This window comes from Siphateles boraxobius, unplaced genomic scaffold (assembly GCF_051911475.1).
Source record: "Siphateles boraxobius isolate OS27281-9 unplaced genomic scaffold, OSU_SipBor_1 66, whole genome shotgun sequence".
Taxonomy (NCBI): domain Eukaryota; kingdom Metazoa; phylum Chordata; class Actinopteri; order Cypriniformes; family Leuciscidae; genus Siphateles; species Siphateles boraxobius.
The window spans coordinates 16872758-16885498 of record NW_027509193.1 but is presented as its reverse complement, the minus strand read 5'-3'; positions in this window follow the sequence as shown (position 1 = coordinate 16885498).

Below are 12741 nucleotides of genomic sequence, written 5' to 3'. Positions count from 1 at the left end.
GATTTAAAAGCCCCCGCCCGTGATACCGGTATTACCGGTGGTGTCACACGTCGATTAACCGGTGGGAAAATATCCTCACTGTCACATGCCTGCTCTACACCATTCACATAAATGACATATTTTGATTCAAATGGTGAATTTCACGGAAAAGCAATTAGTTGAATGAAAAAGGAGTAGTGTAAACATTCTTTAAACGTTAATTTGCATGTTCCATGAGGAAAAAAAATAATTTTGTATGTTTTTTGTATAATTGTTTTGTATAATTTGTGTAAATGGTGACAAAATGTATCTGTGGGCACACTATACCTTTAATAAGCGTTTTAAGCTTACAAATGAAATGAAAGTTCTGCTTGTTTTAAAGCTATCAAATGTTTAAATGAGATTGAAATGCATCATGCTTATTGAAGTGAGGTGATTCATTCATCATCATGCAGCATTTCTCTCATGATGCAGTTCAGATGAACAGGTGCTGTGTTGTCTCTGATGAATCGATTTAGATTGAGCTTTGAAGATGGATTGATCTAACCCTCTGATCTCTTGCATCAGGCCTCTTGTGTACAAACAGCCTTAAACACTAAAGAAATGCATGGTTATATCTGCCAGCACAAAATCCAAGAGGCCTCTTGGGAAAGAGGAGAACTGGAAAGAGAAGGAGACAGAATAGAAGTTGTGGGTGCTTGTATCTCAGCTCAAAACCAACTTTAGGACGAAGTGGTATTGCACATTACCAAAGCAGAGGTGCATCCACCTCTTCAAGGTGAACTCATTGTTTTACATTGGCCTCTCAGCCGGAACTAATGCTTTAACATCCCACTGAGTTTTAAGGACACCCCTCTCCCAGCGCATTTGGTATGGTCCAGACACCCACACAGCACTGAGGCTCTCCAGTGGGACTGGGCTATTGTTCGGTAATGTGGGGTGGGGGGGAAACTAGAAGTCTAGTCTTCTGCTGGGCAAATATTGACGCTGAAGCCTGATGTGGGAGCAGAGCTGTGTGAAAGAGGGGAATGACAGAGGAGAACACTGGGGACTACACACACAAATGTTACGACAGTGTTATGTTCTGTTAAGTCACAACACAACAGTGTTAAGTTACCTTACATCACAAGGAGGCGTTCACACAGGACAGTGTTGCGTTAAAAACAGCACAATAAAATAAAAAGCAGGTGACGAGACATGATTTTAAAAGCTGGTCTAGTGCAGCTGCACAATTAGTTCAAGATTATGAATAGGCAAACAGCTGTTTTTTTTGGCAGTTTAACCTATTTTAACCAAAAATATACAGGTTGTGAATGCAATGGCGAATGTCAATTTCAGTGTATTGCCCCAATATACAGTACACTGCAAATGTGCTATGCGAAAAAACTAGAAAAGTACCATTATAACACTGATGTATAAAACAGTGTAATGAGAAAAAAGTGTGTAATGTAAAAAAGTGTGATGAGATAAAATGAAATTATAAAAGTAATTCAAAAACCATTCTCAGCTTGTTCTGTATGTATAACAAATAATATTGCATGCACTTGTCTCACAGAAAATATGAACTGAATATGAGTATTTTAAATGCAAGTTAAATCTAGATTAATTTTAATTGAATTTAATAGGTTATATTTATATAGATGTAAATAGATTATACAAATATATTTATGTGAAATTAAAGTATATGAATAATTAAAATATCAAATGAAATAAACATTACGGTTACTCATAATCATGCAGGCCTACCGCACATTTAACATAAAAAAACAAGCAGCAGCACAGAAGGATGCAAGAGCACGTCCTGTGTAAAAGATCCCTATTACTGCGTGACCAAGGGAACTAGAGAGAGAGTAACCGAGACAAAGAAATGAGGTGGAAAGAGGCGGGGTGAATGTTTCCCTTGTATTCATGGGTGCCTCATCCCTAAGGGGACTGTAAAAATAGCAATACTTAACATGGTCTATTTAACCATGAATGCCCTGAGAAGGATGCATATTAGACAGTTTCCCTAATCACTTGTGGCGATTCACATGACTAACTGCGCCCTGTGGGTCTCTCTTCTTACTCTGCATTGTTTCTTCACAAGACCCCTCTGGATCTTGCTGGGGATGCTGTTAGATGCTAACGTTAGTCCAAGACAAAAACCTGCTTTCGTGTCGACTCTGAGAGCCACTGGCATCTCATTAGAGTAAAATCTTAGGAGGATGAATTATGATAAAGTTCTCATCGCTTAGACTGAATGTTCTTTTTAAAATGAAAAAGTGCAATTTTTATCCAGATTATCACAGTTGGAAGACAGTACAGCCACAGTTTTTGCTAAATTACATCTGGCACAATATCAAGATGATAAATTAGGAACATTTGAGATCACAAAGGCCTCTGCATAAGATACAAAGTCTCACAGCAATTGAAAAACGCATTGTGCACATTACAAAAAAGAGTGAAAAGGAATACCCTAAGTAAGTATTTCTTATAAACACATTTTAATGTAATGTATCTCTCTCTTTCTTTAACCCACACACACATTGTTTCACTTTCCCTCTCTCACACTCTCAGGACAGCTGAGCTGAATGCTCCCCAGCTGAGTAGGGACAGATGGTAAGTGTTGGCAGGGAGAGTTAGACACTGAGAAACTGAAGGAGTCAAGGCAGAAATGGGTAAACCGCATCCCTCAATAATAAACCTTCAACATGCACACATTTCATACCCTGATCCCTGGGAGAGAAAGATGACCTAATCATTCTGGAGCTGTCACAATGTTTTCAAATAACAATTTGAACAGATCTGTTTTTTACTAAACAAGACAAACATATACAAAAGTGGGATATCTAACTGAAATCATTAAGGAAAGGAAAGGAAACATAATAAACCAACACCACTACTGAATCTACAGCACAAAAATACAACACGACCAGTGTAGTCCGATTCTCAAACAAATTACTCTTAATTTAGTTATTTTTGGTAAATGAAACACATACAGCTTGCAACTTACTACATTATGTTGTGAAACTTCGATTAAAAACGGGAATGAACAGAAGTTTCGATAGCCTTTTCTTCCCTATTGTGACGTTTATCTGAGTAAAACAGATTCTTGAACAAGAAAATATTTAGGGCGGGACTTTATTTTGTCCATCGGGAATTGAATGGATCGGATTTGCTATTGCTGTTATGTGATATTGCATGATGTAGCTATTGACAGGTTGTCACATCCTCACGTGTCACTGCAAGAAAGAGGGGAAGTTACTTCAATTTAAAGATTATTAGGGCACATGAATTTAAAAAAAAGTTAAATAATGATGGATAATGGATAAATAATTTATAATAAATACTGCAATATTCCGTTTTTAAAAAAAAACAAGATTTGTACATTTCGATTTCATGATGACTTTAGATTAGTTACATTTTAGTGATGCATCAAAAAATCTGCAACAAAGTATGTTTTCTGTATACAACCAGATTTTCAGAAAAGTTGGGAAATTTTGTCCACAAAATTTGAACAATATAATTTAGGTGAATTGGTAACAGGCGAGTTACGATTGGGAACAAAAGAGCATATTCACAGGCTCATGGTTCACCACTTTGTGCCAAATTTCATGAGATAATTGTCAAACAATTTGAAAATCATATTTCTCAATGCAAGATTGCAAGGAATTTGGGTCTTTCACCATCTACCACACATAATATTGAGAAAAGATTCAGGGAATCCAGGGACATCTCAGTCCCTGTAGGGCAAGACAGGAAACCTCTGTTAAATGTGTGTGACCTTCAAGCCCTCAGATGGCACTGCATGAGGAACCAAAATGCTACAGTGTTAAAAAGAACCACATGGGCACGGGAGTTCTTTGGAAAACCATTGTCACTTAACACTGTCTGCCGCTGCATCAAGGAAAGCAACTTGAATCGTTGTCATGCAAGGAGAAGAGAGAGAGAGAGAGAGAGAGAGAGAGAGAGAGAGAGAGAGAGAGAGAGAGAGAGAGAGAGAGAGAGAGAGAGAGAGAGCGAGCCCCGGCCGCGCGCGCGCACTCCCACGTCTACAAACAACACGAGCGCTGTCTCTCCCTCGCGCATATTCATAAAAATCAATCGACAAGATAGTAAGAGGTCGGAAGACCGCGGTTTCACGTGGAGCATTTGGAGATTTTTAGAGATTATAGACTCTAGGAACAACATCTCAATGAACAACATCTCAACTATAAAGGCCTGTCTCATATAAGTTAGACGCCTATCTCAAGTACAAGCCGGTGCAGTTCGACGATTTGGGCAAATAAAAGCCCGGGCTATTATCTGAAGTTTTACGGTATTTAAGACCTTGAAAAGAAAAGAGACACTGACCTGTCAAAAGGCTCCCCAGTTTCTCGCTGACGATCGGTAATAGTTGATAAATAAAACTTTTCCCAAAGGGAGTAGGGCCACAACATCACCTCCATTCAAAATGTTTAATACACACTCTTCGTGTTCGGGCTTCAGTTTGCTAATGCCGGGAATATTCTCCACAACAGAGCGAATTGCATCCGCGTCTCCATATCAGCGGTCGTTTTCGATTTCCCTGACCTAATCTTAAACACGGCGCTTACCGACTACGTCACGGCTTTAAGCCCGCCCTCTGTTCGTTGATTGGCCAGGCTGTTTTCAGGCCGGTGGAAAACAGAAAGATAGGCTGCTATCTCAGACTGACTACAGGAGCGAAATGAAATTAGCGGAAGTAGGAAGTCTGACGTAGTCAGGCTAATTTATAATAGCATTTTAATAAAACGAGAGAGCATGTCCGCGGTGATAGAAGAGATGTGTCCTGTGTTATAATGCGTTGCTATTGACAACGGTCATATAATTGAATGTGTATAGTTAAAAAAAAGTGCATAAAGCTGCTAATTTTTTGATTAGTTTGTTGATTTCCAAATATAAAACTTGTTGAAATGTTTTCAGTGAGCATATCGGTATTTTTTGAGCATTTACATCTCTTTTTAACAAAACCGTGATAATATTGATAATCGTGATAATTTTGGTCACTATAATCGTGAAATAAAATTTTTTATAGCGTTACATCCCTAATTGATATGATCTGTTTCAGGCTTACTTTATCATAACATCTTAGAAATTAATTTACTCTAACAACATTTTAGAAATTGCATTCTAATATCAAGGAGAACATCGTGGAGATTTAGCCTGCAAATCGCTTTAGTGTTATTGTTCTTACAGTATTTGAATAGCCATGAGAACGAGAGATAAAGTATGAGAGCTTACCAACATAATTCTGGGGGAAACCGACGATATGAACTCTGATATAATTAACATTTTATATAGCTGAAGATGCATCTTAGCATAGTTTAAACGGGTGGAAAATATTTAGACTGTCATTTGCCTGTGCGGGTCAGAAATAAATAGGAGATTAGGACTGACAAATCGCTAAAACTATTTTCAAATGTCAAATAATGTCTATATTATTTTATTTACACCTTTTCTGAGCTTCAAATAACTCTTGTCACTAACTGCGATTCATGCATGCAGAGAGCAAGAGTTTGCGTGTTCCTCGCGATAATGGCTGAGGAATTTATAACTGCATCTGTCTTGGATGCAGACTGGTGTAGATTTATTTTAATATGGATCCCACACTCTAACGTTAACCTAGATAAATGTGCTCTATTATTGGCGCATATTCAAGTTTTTATGCAGAGTGAGGAAGCTTAAGTATTAATGCTCTTACTGCATGACATGGAGGAGCCGGCGCGATCACTTGCATTTTTTGCTTAAAATTAAAACTTAAAAAACTAAAATACAATACCAACAAAATATTGTGCCTTTGTAAAATAAAGAAAACTAAAAGGATGTTGGCCGTCTCTGTGAACTGGAACTAATCACAAAAATTAACCGAATCTCAGCGTATACTTGCTTCACAGACATGAGAAATGTGTCTATAAAAAGCTTGAAATAACTACTTTTAAATTAACCAATTCAAATCTAAATCAAATACTTCCCTGTTTATGTAATCCAAATATGAAAGTTGCATTTCTCTCTCTAAACGCACATCCACTGTAGGCTACTGCGGAGTCAGCGTTGTCAACTTCATCTTTGCAGCCGATACAGACTCAGAAAACAATAGTTTATTAATACTTAATACACAGCTCTTTGGAATGCTTGATTCTTATTGTTCAATCACACCATACATTGGTATGTTATTCCTCGATAACAACTGCTAAAAACAGTTAACACAGGCTCATCCAGGTTACTGAATTTCGCAGTAGGGATGGGCGATATGGACTTAAAAATATATCCAATATTTTCTCCTATAAAATACCAATTACCGTACATAAAATAATTTTAAAAAAACAGTAAAAATCCAAACACCATCCCTTGCAGAAATGGAAAAGTTGCATATATACGTTTCTTCTGTAAAAGTGCAGATAATGTTTAAATAGTGCAACTATACTGAAAAACATCACACAGTTCAAATCATTTACAAGTTTGAAATGTAAAAAAACTAACAACGAATAGTTATAGCTACTAATACTACTACGTATTCTGATACTAATAACAATATAAACCGCACTAAGGATTGATGAGCTGCTGGGTTCATAATATTATCACATCTGCGTTTGCGCATTAGTTTCTGCTTGCTCATAAAGCTGAATAATTCCAAATGAACGCCATTATTTTTACAGGAAAATACAACAAATAATATCATTTACATGTAGACGTCATGTACATTTCAATTCTGTGTGGTATGTAAGACTCTCTCTCTCTCATTGAGTGTGTGAGAAACACTGAGCGCTCTCAGCAAAGTGACAGCAAGTCGTGCGCCTCACACTAGTGTTTACTGCGCGTCAAATACACTGTGTATTCATTGAGATGAACTGATATAGTGGGCTTTACGGATCACTTGACGGAGAGCGAAACTCTCAAGCGTTCAGTCAGTGTTCGGTGAGATGGGCGGGTGAAAATCTATCTGTGTGTACCAGTTCCAGATTGTAGAGGTAGTTACTCGTTTAGCTATAAACTTCACCTCTGCTTCACGTCAGCCTTCCGCCAAGGGCGTGAGCTGCGAATGGGTCCCGTCATCAACTAGGCTTTATCGTTATTATCGCGGGAAGACTATTTTACCGGTATATCGCAAACGATAATATATCGCCCATCCCTTGTCCGCAGCGCTATACGCTTGCAAGGGACGGTTCGCGTCTGAGGTCCTGATCAGCCTGTCGGGGTTTATCCTGCGATAACAACTGACTGGACGTACATTTTCCCTTGCATAATGTCTCTTTTTTCCCAGACACATTCATAATCATTAGGCTACTTTTGCCGGTGCTTTGCAGCAAGCTTTATGCGTGCGCTTAAGCGCAGAATTACACTTATATTAAAGGCTCATTATGGTTTATTGTAAGAATCATTCAACCAATGGTAAATTATATTATTTAATTTAATATACTGTAAACGTGCGATTAGTCGACTAATGGCTTAAATGAATGACTACTAGTTGACTACAAAAAATGCTAGTGGGGGGCAGCCCTATTAAATACCCACTAAAGGTCTCTGTTCAAGTTTTTAAAGCATTTTAAACTTGTTTCCACAATCTGATAAATTCCGCTGTCAGAGCTGCCACATCAGTAAAGGAGAAGATTTCACATCCGTAACATTGATTTCCGAATTGCGAATGCAAAAATGAAAATTGAAATAAAATAGATATTTTATGTTCTGCGAAGAGCCAGCTCTTAGATATTGTTGCTTCTGGTTTGTGCATTGCAATTCACAAAATTTCCCAATAACTCTTTTTTTGTCACGTCTTTAAAGCATGTGTATTTCCCTGATCTAAAATACAAAACACATTTATAGACTGATATTTTTCTGATGTCCGGAATCTATTTTCAGGGGTTTCGAAAAATATAAACAGATGATTCATTGGTAATGAATACATTCTATGAGAATTTATATTTCAAGTTTTGACTGCAAATGTCAGGTCCATAACTCTGGAATTGCTCAGATATATAAGACATTAAACAGCAAAAACAGAACTTTTCGATAATTTTGTATTCTCTCAGTCGGCTGCACTAATGCCTGCATGCATTAAGAGGCTATGCCTTATTCACCAGCACACATGAGACATAACTGAATTGAAGAGAGGGGAGGAAACAAAAGGGGGTGAAAGAGTGAAAAGAGAGGTTAAGTGAGATGTTTTGAATACACTAGATACTGAATGCAACAAGTTTTTTTATCCACTTCATACAAGCATTCCTACAGTCTCTTGCTTCATTGAAATGACATATAGGAGAAAGATCCCTCTAGGGGAATGTCTGAGCCTACAGAGGACAATAAAGCGTAATTTCTTTACATTTATCACACCCTCTGTTGAAGGCTCAGGGAAAACGCAGAACTCCTTCCTGTATAATGCATGAAACCAAACCCACCAAAGCAAACAGCCACGGAAAACAAACAAATGCCTCCTAATCCCTCCAACCTATACACATATACACACACGCTCAGTATGGAGGACCAAACCTGCATAAATGAATAAATAAATGAAATAATAAACAAATAAATATGCGAATAAATGTATAAATAAATTACTATTTATACTTTTATTTCCTTATGTATAATAAAAAAATTTCCCCACATTTATTTATTTATGCATTTATTTATTTTCAATTTTATTTATTTTCACTTTATGTATATATGTATTTATGTCTACATTTATTTATTTATACATGTATTTATTTATACATTGCAATAACTTACTTTGCTATTTAAATGTTGTTCTTACAATTATTTAAATTATAATATTTTTTATTCATTTATTTATTTTCTCTTCCTTACTTTTCATGGTTGTAAATATGATTTGAGACTTCATTGCAGTTATTTATTGTAATTTGTAACTACGTCTGCCTTTTGAGAATTGTAATAGCCTATTGTTTGTTCAATGCCCTATTTTGTATGTAAATTGGTTTATTTCTCAAAAAATTAATTTCTTCTAATAGTTTATATTTCTTCCGCCACCTCGCAAACAACAAAATTAATAAATAAATGCCCCAATTAAAAATGGTGTAAAAAAAGCCTATGTATGTGATAATTTTATTATAATTTTATTATATAACATGATATGATATACTGGCACACGGGAAGAGTGTTGAAAAATACTTTTTCTTTCTTATTTTGCTGTTTCTTCAGAAAAAGAAAAAAAGTTCCAAACTCCACAGAACCGCTGCACCTCTAAGCAACACGTGGTGTCTTCTTACTGAACGAATCAGTAGCTTATTTGAACGAATCGTCTGAATTAATGATTGAACTCACTCGTTAAGACGGTGGCTTGGCACCACCTACTGGCTGTTTTAGTTTCATACTTAAACGTATAATTTCATCGATTCCATCATTTCATATTTCAATATTCAAAATGTTATATTAAAAAATGAATCTCATAACATTATTTACGCAATTGTAATTGCAATGTAAATGCATCCATGGCTCCTCTGCATTAACAGTCTGTATAAATAATATCTAATGCTATTCAAAGTCAGCGTCTGCACGTCCCACACTGCAGTGCGAAGATGGATTTTGTTGAAATTGATTTAATTTTACTGGTAACAGCCCTATAGTATTGATCAGTTAAACTTAAGAACTTATAGGCTGTTACATGATGATGCATATAGCCTATAATAATAAGGTTTTAAAAAATGCCCCAAGAAATCAATTTATAGCGGAAATATCACCTCTTTATGGAAAAGTTTGTTGCTGTCAACATTGTTTTTGAAAGATGCATTAAAAATGCAGTTAGCTTCTGTGTACGGATCTACAATGCATGGCATAAAATGTGGTTAATAGTGAATAATTTGACGCGCTTCCGTGTCAAAGTGTCTGTTATCTGTGGATTCTGTTCATGTGTGCCCAGACATTTTAGAAATCCGACCTGCTGATGTTTTACAGCCATGTCCGGAATAAAGAGTAGGCCTATGTATGGTAAACCTATAACTACATACAGGTAGGGCATATTAAAGGACATAAACCGTGATATAGGCTAAGATTTTGGACATATTGCCCATCTCGAAGTAATTTATTTCCTGCGTGACCTGTGAAGTTACGTTCCACAAACATCTTGCGTATTGTTTGGTCACACCACAAGGTGTCACTGTGGCCTCAATGCTTCAGCACTGCCACTCTGAGATTGATTGCTATGTCTGAGGTAAAACTCGCCCCCTCATTAGCATACATAGCAATAAATGTATAAATAAATAAATGTATAAATAAATGTAGACATAAATACATATATACATAAATAAATGTGAAAATAAATAAAATTGAAAATAAATAAATGCATCAATAAATAAATGTCAAAAATAATTTAATTATACATAAATAAGGAAATAAAAGTATAAGTAGTTATTTATTTGTACCTTTATTCGCATGTTTATTTGTTTATTTATTCATTTTTAATTTCTGCAGGTTTGGTCCTCCATAGCTCAGTGCCCCTATACGCATGACCGTCTCCACGCATGTCTCTAATTGATTCTAGATTACAATAGCTGAGATTGATTTAGAAAACAGAGCATGAAGACGCAAGCCACAATTAAATTACAAATGCATAGAATGAGGTCGCTGCACCGACCACAATCAACATGAGCAGAACTGTTAGGCTCATAAAACAGGTGAGCAGGAGGGCTGGGCGTTTTCTCCCCCCTCAGAGGCCCATTAACAGGGTGAAATTAAAGAGGGGGGGGGGGTCGTCTAATTAACCCCAGCCAGGAGGGATTACAGCTGCCGGTCAGCAAGTTCAGCAGACTGGATCACTCAGAGCACTTCACATTTCTGTACTGTTCCTGTCAGTGTTTCTAGGTATTCGGCTCTGCCTTCCTATAAAGCTGAGATTTTCTCTGCACAGAGACAGCAATAAGAGTTTATAGCACTAAGGGCCAGGCGAGGAGAGAAAAGACGAGAGATTGACAACAGCCAGGGGCGTTATATTGTTATAAAAAAAAAGTGGTCGGGATATGAAATGGTAGCGGCATACTTGGGGTTGTCACAAACTCACAATATCACATTTTCACGACACAATATGTGGCAAAAAGAATTCACAATAATGATATTATTGCAAGCAAGAAAACAATACATTTGTTATTTGTTTATTTAGCATTATATCTTTGTTTATTTAGCATTTTATTTTATTGGCTAGTGAATCACACAAAATGAGCTGGCGAGAATCTTTTTTTTTTCAGTGCAAGTAGAGTGTCTTGCTTTCGTCTGTCATCTCGCCGACATGATTTTGTGCAGCTGTAGTAGCTACACACTGCATTATCTTGTTGTTCTTTTTCCATTGGGTTGAATATTATGACACCCCAAGGCATACTTATAGCACAGGAATTTTAAATGAGGAATTATGTGCTTGGGACATATGTAAATTTCAAAACTTCATACATATTCTGCTGTCGGTCACAGAATTTTTGTAAAATCAGTCAACCATTTAGGGTTTCCATAGAAAAGCATTAGAGTGAGCGTGTTTCTGAGGGAAAACTGGTGCCTTTTCTTTCCCATTTTGAGGACAATCACATTGAGCATTCTGAAAACGTCAAAAATAACAGAGTTGGATCACTGCTCATTATTAAACAAACAAAATAAGCTCTAGCATGACAAGTAGGGATGCTTCCTCTATTACATGCATTCCCGCTGCAAACTAGGCTATTTCATGAAGTGGTGGGGACACAATCATCCATGGCAAAAAGTTGGGGAGAAATAAAATAGTAAATGACACTTATGACAAGAACATTTAGCAAAGGAAAGATTTTGTATATAAATTACAACAGTGAATATAACATTTCATAAGAAAGATGAATGACGTATCAACGTATTAGTCAAAGACATTACGCAGGTTTTGACTTAACACTTTTTTTAAAAACATTGCTGGTCACATCATCACATCACTGCTTATTTGCATAACTTTGTCACATAGCAAAACTGCACCTAAAAACTCGCTCACTCATGCCACCACAAACCGTCAACTCTAATCGAAAATGACTTCTGTTCTCTTAAGACGCAGTGTAAATGTTTTTAATTTATAAACCATTCTGACCATTCTGGGCCTTGTGGAAACATGCAAAGCTCTCTCTCAAATTTGAGCTGCAATGTCCAATTTAAGTTTTTCCAAAATAACTTGCAAAGAAAAATAAAAGCAGCCTGGTAAATTTCATTGGCTCAAGGGCAGCTAGAGATCTCTTGCCCTCTACAGGCAGATGTTGTCAGTGCTCTCATTGAGGTCCTCTACCAGCACCTGCAGCTGCTCTGTATGCAGTGTGTGCTTTCTTCTTTCCAGAGAAAACAGCTGGTGGCCATGAGGAATATTTCACATTCTCCATCTCCTAACTCGATCAATTAGGAGCAGTTAAGAAAAAGAAGGGAGTGATTTGGTTCGCGGATTCTGCAGCTAAACACAGCACTAATCCCCTACATCACAAGAGAGAGACAGATTGACTTCTAGACTGCATTTTTTAGAGCTTTACACTAAAAATGTAATCTCATTACTTTTAAAGAGCAAGTTAACAGATGCAAAAAAGGTGGTCATTTAAAGAAGTGTCTGATACCCTGTCTACATAAATATTTTTACTACAAAAATACTGCTACAGTGATAAATTACACACACACACACACACACACACACACACACACACACACACACAAATGCTTTCTCCGCTCATGAAAAAAACAACTTTACATGTTAATGCGGACTACCAAAGTTTGGGGTTAGCTTGTTTTTGAAAAAAAAGTTTTCACTGCATTTAAAACAAAATCAAAATT